The following is an 11,597-nucleotide window of genomic DNA, read 5'->3' on the forward strand; positions in this document are numbered from 1 at the left end:
TTTCAGATCACCTATTTACTTAGAATTTATGCAAATCTCAAATATTTTAATAGCTAATTATGTGTTTTTAGTACATATTGAGAATTTTGGTACAATTAAAGTAAGATTATAATTTTTGAGTAATTATGTGTTAATTTCACATAATTCTACTTTATGTTGTTGTATTTTGAAAATTTCATAATTTTTGCTAAAATTGCTGTAGCTTAGTACATTGATATGTTCGATGTTCGAAGCCAATATAGATGACACATGCACATAAGTTGAATATCAATAGAGCTAGGGATGGCAAAGCTAAGGCATTGGACTCAAAAAATTTATTCTAACGCAGCTTGGAAGTGGATAGCTGAAAAGAACAAGCCTGCCTTTCACATTGAAGCCCAAACCGTCCATTAAGGGGGAAAGAAACCCAAATTCGACAATGACTTGGTACAGCAGCCCAACCAACTTTGGAACAATTAATTAAGGGTCCTTACATGTGGAAAAAGATCACAAATCAGCCTCAGTCAAATCTCATAGTTTCCATCCAACCCATGCCTTAAATCAAGCAAAAATCAAGCTAGTTACATGAAATAATCAACCCCTCTTTCCGTGAAATATGGCCGGCCATGCATGAGAGATTTCAAAGGGATGCTCATACTATTTTTAGCAAACTCTCAAGTCTTCCCTCATGTATAAATACCACCATCATTCACCTCTCAACTCATCAATCATTTCATTCAACACATACACTTCATTTTCCTTTCTCTCCCACGCCTAGCCTTTCATTTCCCTTCATTCTTTCCATACTCTCTTTGAGAGTTCCCCTAGTAAGTAGTTCTTGAGAGAAAAGTTAGCGCATCAACACATTTATTTCCTTTCCACGAGACATGTTTGAGTAATTAAAGATCATATTATGAAGGAGCATCTTACACTCACTCAACAATCAAAGATGATAAGTAAATATTAAAAACTTTCTCGGTATTCATAAAAGCGCATAATAGTAATGACATCCATTTCAGTCTCTTGATAGGTAATATTTAAACCCCTAGCCAAAGACAAATCATCTCTTAAAATTCAAAAATCACCATCAACATTAGTGGCTCTCGAAATATAATGATAAGTTCCAATTATCTAGTGACCAACATGATTTCTTTTAATGGTTCTTGCCCTTACTTTTCCAAGGTTTCCTTATATTAGTGTAAATTTAGTTTAATTTACCCTCTTTCATATATTTTCTATGTAAGGAAAGTGATATATTTATATTAGTGTAATAAATAGGAGAGGTCTAATATGAGAGTTTTGGGGTTTTATTAAAATAATATAAAAATAAAATTAATTTATAATATAGGTTATAAATTATTTATTAAAATAATATGAAGTTACAGTAATTTAAGGTGTCGTACATGTCATGAGCGGTACTACTCAAAATACGAACTAATCATTATTAAATAATTATTGAAATAATAAAATAAAAAATTAGCGTCGCGCAAACAATAGATGGCATGAGCCGAACTCTTTCATGTCCATTTTAGGTTTTGTGTTTGAGGTTCGTCATTGTCCCTTTCAACAATTTCGTTTCCAAGGTTTAAGCCTATGTCCTCTTTTTATACAATGCCTAGAACTATCCATAGCCCCTCCTCAACCCTTAAATAGGAGGATAATACATTTTAACGCACTCGAACCCACGTCCTCCTGAATTTGCAACAATACTCATACCAATCGACTTAAGACTCAATCGGCTAAACTCAGCATAATTAATATAACATTATTACCACCAATTTTTTAGTATAAAAAGTTGATAGGGTAACTAAAATATGTTTAAAAAAAAAGTGGTATTACATGTTGAAGAAAATGGGAAATCTATAATAAGTAAAAAATCATTGGTGTGAAGCCAAACAACTTGCAATGCATGGTGCAAAATACTAACAAGAAAAACCATAAATAAATAATTAAGTAAAAATTATGTTCCTCCGTTTTAAAAAAAAACAGTAGTATTCTACAATAAGAACAATGAACATAGATGAGAAATAAGCTAAATATTTCATCAAATTAAACATTTGAAAAAAAAAACAAAGCAAAATGGCAATATCAAAGCCACTGCTTGTGTTTTTCTCTCTTGTGTTCTATAACCTTTCATTTTCATGGGCAGCTTTGGATCCTACATATCAATCCCTTCTTCAATGCTTAAGTGAAATCATTCCATCCCTTAATGTATCTGCCGTTATCGTCTCTAACAACAACCCTTCCTTTGCATCCATTTTGGAATCACCTATCTATAATGCTCGATTCAATAGGACTGCGACTCCTAAACCGGCTATCATCATCACTCCATCAGACGAATCACATGTTTCAGTAGCCGTAATATGTTCCTAAAAGGTTGGTTTCCAGCTCAAAATCCGTAGCGGCGGACATGATTACGAAGTGTTATCTTATACTTTCAATAAACCCTTTTTTCTCCTCAACATGTATAATCATTGGGACGTATCTGTCGATATACAGGACTAGTCGGCCTGGGTTTAACTGGTGCGACACTCAGTGAACTTTATTATTATATATGGGAAAAGAGTAATGTCCATAGATTTCCTGCTGGGGTTTGTCCTACCGTTGGTGTCGGGGGACATATCAGTGGTGCTGGTTACGGTACCATGATAAGAAAATTCGGTTTATCAACGGATTATGCTATTGATGCCAAGATAGTTGACGTCAACGGAAAAATTCTAAACTGGAAAGCCATGGGGGAGGATCTTTTTTAGGCTATAAGAGGCGCCGGTGGAGCCAACTTCGGTGTTGTTACAGCTTATAAGATTAAACTCGTTAAAGTACCATTAAAGGCCACTGTTTTCAAAGTTGAACGATTCTTAGACGATAATGGCACCGAAGTTGCCTTCAAGAGGCAAACTGTCGGTGCCACAACCGATCCAAATCTCTTCACGAGAATGCTTTTACAACCCAATACGAAAGCCAAGCAAACAATGTGAAAGTGACGATCATGGGACTGTATTTAGGTGACATCAATGGTCTTTTAACCTTATTGAACAAAGATTTCCCTGAACTACGTTTAAACAAAGAGAATTGCACCGAGATGACATGGATTGACTCAGTTCTTTGGTGGGAAAATTTTGATTTAGGTACACCACCAAACGTATTGCTAGATCGAAACAATAAAGGCACTAAATTCGTGAAAAGAAAATCGGATTATGTTCAAACACCGATACCCAAAAATGGGTTGGAATCATTATGGTAAAAGATGGTCCAAAATGAAAAAGTGGGATTGACTTGTAATTCATATGGTGGTAAAATGGATGAAATCGATCCTAAAGAGAGTGCATTCCCCCATCGGAAAGGGAATTTTTATAAGATAAAACACTCTATAAATTGGGATGATCCTAATAATGAAGCTGATATTAAGTACACGACTCAAGCTAAAGCGGTTCACGAGTTTATGACTCAATTCGTGTCCAAGAATCCAATGAGGGCTTATTTGAATTACACGGACATTAATATTGGTTCTGCTAAGACTTGGAGCTACGAAGAAGGTAAAGTGTATGGTGAGAGTTATTTTGCCGAAAATTTTGATAGGATGGTTGACGTGAAGATCGTTGTTGATCCGAACAACTTCTTTAGAAACGAGCAAAGCATCCCTCCTCGCTCCACTAAAACGGCTTAGGACTGGTTTAGCATTGTCTTTTCATCATCTCAAAGTTCTTTCTAGAAATAAAAGTAATATTGTGATTTTGAGGTTATCTTTTCGACGGTATGAGCAATATTGAAATAGCTATTAAAATACAAAAAAAAAATTATTATATAAATTTCAAAATTCTTAATGTTTGTAAATGTTTTTGTAGTTTATTATTAATATAATTATCAATATACCGTCATTTTAAGTTTACATATTGTATATACAAGAAATTATATACCATAATTATCATTAACAAATACAAAAATTAAACTACTCGGAGGTCTTAGACAACCAAAATAATATAAAACTTAAAAGGGTCTTAGGCAACCAAAAAAACTTACTTGAGGCCCGATCCGTTTAGAAAACAGTCCTTACTTTTTGTCCAAGTCTATTTTTCAAGCCTATATTTTTGTCCAAACCCTCCCACTTTTCGGGCGAACCTTTGGGCCTAACTTGACTCATGATTAGGTCTAGTATGAAGAAATGGAAAAGGGCATATGGATTAAGGAAACTACGGAACCATGAATTGAAAAAAAAAGTAAAGGATAAAAATTTGGGGTTGTAAAAATAATACTAAAAAAATTAACTAAATAAAAAAATCGGTGGAGAAGAGATTAATTATTGAAACATGATGTTTCCTATATTGTTTTCGGTACCACCTAACACATTGGCTGCACCACCCAACTTTTTTCCCAATCGTGCGACAATTATGATGTTTTTAAAAAAAATTTGTGTCACCACTATGTCAAGCGACACTGGTATGTATTTCTAAAAATATTCTTATTTCATTGGAATACACAATGAGAAAAAAATATTTTTTATTGGTGCAGTCGATGCGTCAGGCGACATCACTTTAAATTTTTTTTAAACTGACCTGTTAGGAAAAAAAAGCAGCTTAAGTGAAAAAAAGGCTGACGTTAGATGGTGTCGTTGACGCGTCAAGCGGCATTGGTTTGAAAATCTAGGTCCCATTACGCTGCCAAGCGGTACCAACTCTTATATAATACCCCATTCCTAAACTTGCTCATGAACCGAGTTGAGTCGAGCCAGGCCATGATAGAATTTTAGGCTCGAACCCAACCCGGCTCGAAAAATGGACCTAAATTTTTACCCAAACCCAGCTTGAATTATAGATGCCAAGCCTGAGCCCAACCCGACCTGACCCAAAATTAAGATAACCATGTTTTTTTTATAGAAGTTTTAGTTATTTTATAATAAAATAAAATGATAATAATTAGCATAAAAGCAAAATACAAGTATGATGGCTCTAAATTATATATATTTTTAGAGCACCTTTTTACTTAGAATTTATGCAAATCTCGAATAGTTTGATAGCTAATTACGTGTTTTTAGTACTATTGAGAATTTTGGTACAATTAAAGTAAGATTATAATTTTTAAGTAATTAGGTGTTAATTTCACATAATTCTACTTTATGTTGCTTTATTTTGAAAATTTCATAATTTTTGCTAAAATTGTTGCAGCTTAGTACATTGATATGTTCGATGTTTGAAGCCAGTATGGATGACCCATGCACATAAGCTTAATATCAATTAGCATGGGATGGCAAAGCTAAGGCATTGGACTCAAGAAATTTATTCTAACCCAGCTTTGAAGTGGATTGTTGAAAAGAACGAGCCTACCTTTCACATTGCAGCGCAAACCGTCCATTAAGGGGGGAAAGAAACCCAAAGTCGACAATGATTTAGCAGAGCAGCCCAACCAACTTTGGAACAATTAATTAAGGGTCCTTACATGTGGAAAAAGATCACAAATCAGCTCCAGTCAAATCTCATAGTTGCCGTTCAACCCATGTCTTAAATCAAGGAAAAATCAAGCTAGAATCATGAAATAATCAACCCCTTTTTCCATGAAATATGGTCGGCCATGCACGAGAGATTTCAAAGGGATGTTCATGCTATTTTTAGCAAACTCTCAAGTCTTCCCTCATGTATAAATACCACCATCATTCACTTCTGAGCTCATCAATCATTTCATTCAACAGATTCACTTCATTCTCGTTTCTCTACTAGCCTGGCCTTCAATTTCCCTTCATTCTTCCCATCCTCTCTTTGAGAGTTCCCCTAGTAAGTAGTTTTGGAGAGAAAAGCTAGAGTAATCAACACATTTATTTCCTTTCCACGAGACATGTTTGAGTAACTTAAAAATCATATTATGAAGGAGCATCTTATACTCACTCAACAATCAAAGATGATAAGTAAATATTAAAAACTTTCTTGGTAGTCATAAAAGCGCATAATAGAATGACATCCATTTCAGTCTCTAGATTGGTAATATTTAAATCCCTAGCCAAGACAAATCATCTCTGAAAACTCAAAATTCACCATCAACATTAGTGGCTCTCGAAATATAATGATAAGTTCATATTATCTAGTGACCAACATGATTTCTTTTAATGGTTCTTGTCCTCACTTCTCCAAGGTTTCCTTATATTAGTGTAAATTTAGTTCAATTTACCTTCTTTCATATATTTTCTATGCAAGGAGAGTGATATATTTATATTAGTATAATAAATAGGAGAGGTCTAATATGAGATTTTTGGGGTTTTATTAAAATAATATAAAAATAAAATTAATTTCTAAAATAATATAGGTTATAAATTATTTATTAAAATAATATGAAGTTACAGTAATTTAAGGTGTCGTACATGTCATGAGCGGTACTACTCAAAATACGAACTAATCATTATTAAATAATTATTGAAATAATAAAATAAAAAATTAGCGTGGCGCAAACAATAGACGACATGAGCCGAACTCTTTCATGTCCATTTTAGGTTTTGTGTTCGAGGTTCGTCGTTATCCCTTTCAACAATTTCGTCTCCAAGGTTTAAACCTATGTCCCCTCTTTGAGAGTGCAATGTGTCTTACCATTGCACCCAACCATTTGTTGGTATTTGCATTACAATATTAATACTCTTATAAACTCAGCTTATTTTTTTTTGAATAATCTCATTACAAGTTCAGATCATATATGCTCTTTTTAATACAATGCCTAGAACTACTGTAACACCTCTAAGTCAAATCCGTCGCCAGAATAGGGTTACAGAGCATTGCCGGAGTTTACAAAACAAATAGATAAAAATTTCACATCATATATATTCATATCAGAAATCAATCAAAACCATACATATTGTCCCTTATATGAGTCCTCGACGTCCGAAATACGCGTTAGAAACAAATCGGGACTAAATCGGGTACTTAAAGAATTTTTCAGAAAATATTAAAATTTTCAAAGTTTCAAAGGACACACGGCGGTGTGGTCAAGCCATGTGACTTACACGGTGAAGAGACATGCTCGTGTCCCAGCCCATGTGGGGATTCGAAATAGGGGCATTTGGGCAGGCCATGTGGGCATTCAAAATAGGGGCACATGACCGTGACCCAGCCCGTGTCCATACCCGTGTAACTCTCAAATTTGGGTCACACGACCAAGTAACACGCCTGTGTGCTAGGCTGTGTTGAGCATATTGACTTGCGCAATTAAAAGATACAGGGGACACACGGCCATGTGTCACACACGGCTGAGACACACGTCCATGTCTTTGCCCGTGTGGACAAAAATGGGCCATTACCAAGCCATATTTCTCACCCAATTGGGTACCAACCTAAACACAACAATTTACACATCCACAAGCCATATCAAAGCCTTCAAATCAAGCCAAAATCAAGTCTTAAACATGAAATATCATCACAAATAACCAATACGCCCTTGGGCACCTCAAATGACAACTTAATAACATGTCAACCAAATATCCAAATTTACCTAGATACCGAATGCTTATAAGCATAATTGTACCAATTATACTATTTCAAACCAATCATCAATATACCTATAAGTTTTCCATCATTTAACCATATCAAACACACATTAAATATGATAAGGCCACATATATAAATACATCAAAATATACCAAACACATGCCATGCAAATGGCTAGTCTCAACAAAACAATTATATACCAACAATGACCAAAATAACCTATACATGATGTCGAAACTATTTTTTTGAGATTAAAAAAAAACAGGGATCGACTTTTAAAACAAAGAGCGGAGTCGCCACCAATCCTTGTTGTTTAGGTGTGATTGGATCACCTAATAAAATGTTTTATTCTATTTAAATCAATTTTGGTCTACGAAAAACAAAATGGGTTCGGGAGCCGGTTACGTATGAGGAAAGGTTAGCACCCTCACTACGCTCAAAATTGGTATCGAATTGATTAAGTGTTACCTTTATGTCTAAAATTAAAAAAAATTTGAAAGATGGTTCCTTTTTTAAAACATTTGCGTGGTTCAAGTTGATCATCAAAATTTCTCGTTTCAAAGATATATAGCATCACAACCAGCACGATTGGATAAGATTCTTCATACCTTTGAAAATACGATTGATTTTTGACCCCCGAAAGCTTATACGTTGAAAATTACAAAAGGATGTCTAATTATTTAGTCCAACAAAGAATCGAAGCCCAGCACAGTAGGGCACGATTCTTCAAATTTCCAAATATTGAACGTTGCCTTATTTTAGAAAAATTTTAAACTAGCTCAAAACACATTTATTTGATTTGAAATAAACAAGAGAAATAATGAACATGGGATAACATGTACAACTAAAGTACAAAACTTGGTGAATAAAGATAATATAACCTAAAGAAACCAATTAATCTAACAATAATTAATCCTCTAAAAATATAACCAAACTCCTAAGCATGGATGAATAACAATTGATATAATAATACAAAAAATGAATAAATAATATAAGATAATAATATACAAAATAATATGAAAGATAAAATGCAACACATAATATAGAAAGCAATATGGATACTAAGAGCCAATATAGTACAAAACAATTCAAAAACTATATGAAAAATTTATAAATGAATAATGCATGCTAGAGTTTGAAATGATTTGCATATATGAAAATAAAACTAAGGATATGTAAATGAATATTAAAATAAATATTGTGAAAGAAGAAATTTGGAGCAAATAACATACAAAAATATTTTAAAAACAAAACATATCTATTTAAAGGTGATAATATACATGCAATAAAAAAAATCAATGTAAACAATATATAATAAAGATATAATAAAATAAATAAAAATATACATGAAGAAATAACAAACCAATATATAGTAAAACAATATAAACATGTAAGGATCTTAAATAACAAAGAAATAATAAAATACGCTTTTTAGAGAATAAACAATAAATTTAAAAGGAAATACAAATAAATAGATTTAAAAGAAATTATATATATAAAATAACATAGAATTAATAATGTTTATAAAATAAAGCTAATTTTAATATAAATTATATATATATATATATATATATTAATATAAAGGTAATTTAAATTAAAGATTATAGCAAAATTTAAAATAATATGATACAAAAGAGAATTTTAAAATAATAATTTTATAATTAAAAAAACGAAGTAAACTTATCCAAGTAACTCCAAAGGTATATAAATAAAATTTAAAAGACAAATGCTCAATGAATAAAAATAATGAATTATATAAATTGAAATAAAACTTAATTGAAATAAAATCAAATTAAAAGGTATAATTAATAAATAAAATAAACCATTAAGATAGAAATAAGGACTAAAGTGCAATGCGCGTGAACATGCAAGGATTAAAAACGCAATTATTCTAGGTTTCTGAACGCATAATGTAAACATGGATCAAATCAAAACAGTGCATAAGTTTTAGGAAAGAATTAAAAAGCAAAAGAAACATAAATGGGACTCAATCAGATGACAGCAAAACGAGGAGGGACCAAATGCACAATTCACCTTAAAACAATTAAGCACGCCTAATTAAACCCTAAAAAAACGTTTGAATGGCACTCTGCCACTTTCCACAGCAAATGAAGGAAATCTTTCCCCATATCTATCTTCATTTGGCCGACTAAGAAATCAAAACCCTAACCTCTCTTAATTTTCCCTCAACCGATCCTAACACCCCTCTCTTAATTACCGATCTGCCTCTATCAATGGTGACGAATAGATTCGTGCTTCGAGGGATGACAATCTCGACCACAAGATTCCTTCTACGCTTCGATTTCAACGAAGAAGACGGAATCTCTTAGCACATCCGCAAGGTAAATCTCTTGTTTTCTGTTTGTTTTCAAATGCGAAAGACTAATGGAATCGAAAGAAAAAAAGAAGAAATTAAAAATATTTGAATCCAAAATCACCTTTTCAATTTTGATTCCTTTTTTCGATCTCCCTCCCCCCGATTTAAAACCCAAAGTTCTAGAAAAAGCCTTTTAAAAGTAAAATCAAACAAATAACCCCTCGGTTCCCTTCCCCAATCTAAAAAAGGTAACCTTTTTGATGTTTTCTTTGAATATCTATACATGTATGTGCTATATTCGAAAATAAACTTGCAAAGGAAATGGAAAACATAACCAAAAGACCACCTTGATTCCCCCTTTTTTTGTATTGATTTCCTTGTATGCGTAAAAAAAAAGACAATACATTGATATTTCTTGGCTTTTTATAGCCACAACAAAAGAGAAAAATTACAAAGTTTCTGCTTGGTTTTTTCTCTTGTTGTTGTGTCCGCCCTTTGCTTGTCTTATTTTGCAGGTACGGAGGCAACGTGGCGGGGGTAGCTGGCGTGTATGGATGTTGCTGGTGGCGTAGCTGCTGCTAGGGCTAGGCTTTGCTGCAAACATGGTTTAAGTTTTGGGCCCTTTTTGGGCTTAGGGTTTTATTAGTTTTGGGTTTTAAATTTGGGTTTGGGTTTGTAATGTTTTGGGTTTTAAATTTAGGTCATGTAATTTGGATTTTGATGATGGACTATTAATTTATTTAGTCTTTATTTTTGATTTTTTAGTCTAGGCCAAAATTTGCTTATTACACATGCCATTATATCGAATTAATTTACTGAAAGTACCAAAAGAGCCGATGGATAGTGTGAAATAGCTCCGACCAGCTTCCAACTCGTACAAGCTTCCAAATTACTATAAAACACAGAAAATAACACAGAATAGACATTTAAGCTTAGTAAGTTCGTATAATTCGAAATTTAACTTTCCAATTATTCACATTTAAGGTAAGCATACAAACATATCCAAACCAATTTGGCCAAAAGCCTAAACACATATCCTTAACATGTTAGCCATGTAATTCACATATAAGATTCAATACACATGGATGAATTTATCAAGCAATCACATTTCATGAATTTAATATATCTATATCGGTAATAGTTCATATCAAACTCATATAATTTCATAACAGACTGTGCCCGTTGAACCATTTAGAATATCATTGGATACACGTGTAGTACAAATGAGGTGTACAGAACTGAAATCCATCAAATCATATTCATGTGTGCTTATACGAGCAGTAAATGGGAAGCTCTTCCAAGCTGAATAACAGGAAGCTCATGAGAGGTAAGTATCAGGAAGCTCTTACGAGCTGATTATCGAGAAACTCTTGCGAGCTGAATATCAGAAAACTCATGCAAGCTTAATATCAGAAAGCTCATGCGAGCTGTGGTGTGTCCGCAACACATGCAGGACATCAACCATATCGGTAACCCTAATGACATTGCCATTTGTATCCTACGAATTTCTTAAGGTTAAAATAGGACTCGGTAATCATCGGATATGCAATTGATATTCATTCATGGCAATTGTACAATTCAAAAAATATTAATTCAATTTAACACATACAAATGTACAATTTAATTACACGAACTTACCTCGACATGTGTATGTAGATACGAAGGCAATTGATCTGATATTTATGACCTTTTTTTTAAATTATTGGTGTCACCACTATGTCAGGCGGCACTGATATGTATTTCTAAAAATACTCGTATTTCATGGGAATACACAATGAGAAAAAAATATTTTTTATTGGTGCAGTCGATGTGTTAGGTCACATCACTTAATTTTTTTAAAA

General features: G+C 33.0%; 1 long non-coding RNA gene and 1 pseudogene across 1 annotated transcript; both read left to right on the top strand.

Moving 5' to 3' along the window:
• Window positions 1–2,058: 2,058 nt before the first annotated feature.
• Window positions 2,059–3,646, top strand: LOC108487998 (berberine bridge enzyme-like 21; annotated as a pseudogene).
• Window positions 3,647–9,543: 5,897 nt separating this feature from the next.
• Window positions 9,544–10,513, top strand: LOC128281559 (uncharacterized). Its single transcript, XR_008271792.1, has 2 exons — window positions 9,544–9,781; window positions 10,186–10,513. It is a non-coding gene; the product is annotated as an uncharacterized LOC128281559 (long non-coding RNA).
• The last annotated feature ends 1,084 nt before the right edge of the window (window positions 10,514–11,597 follow it).

Source organism: Gossypium arboreum, chromosome 10 (assembly GCF_025698485.1).
Source record: "Gossypium arboreum isolate Shixiya-1 chromosome 10, ASM2569848v2, whole genome shotgun sequence".
Lineage (NCBI taxonomy): Eukaryota > Viridiplantae > Streptophyta > Magnoliopsida > Malvales > Malvaceae > Gossypium > Gossypium arboreum.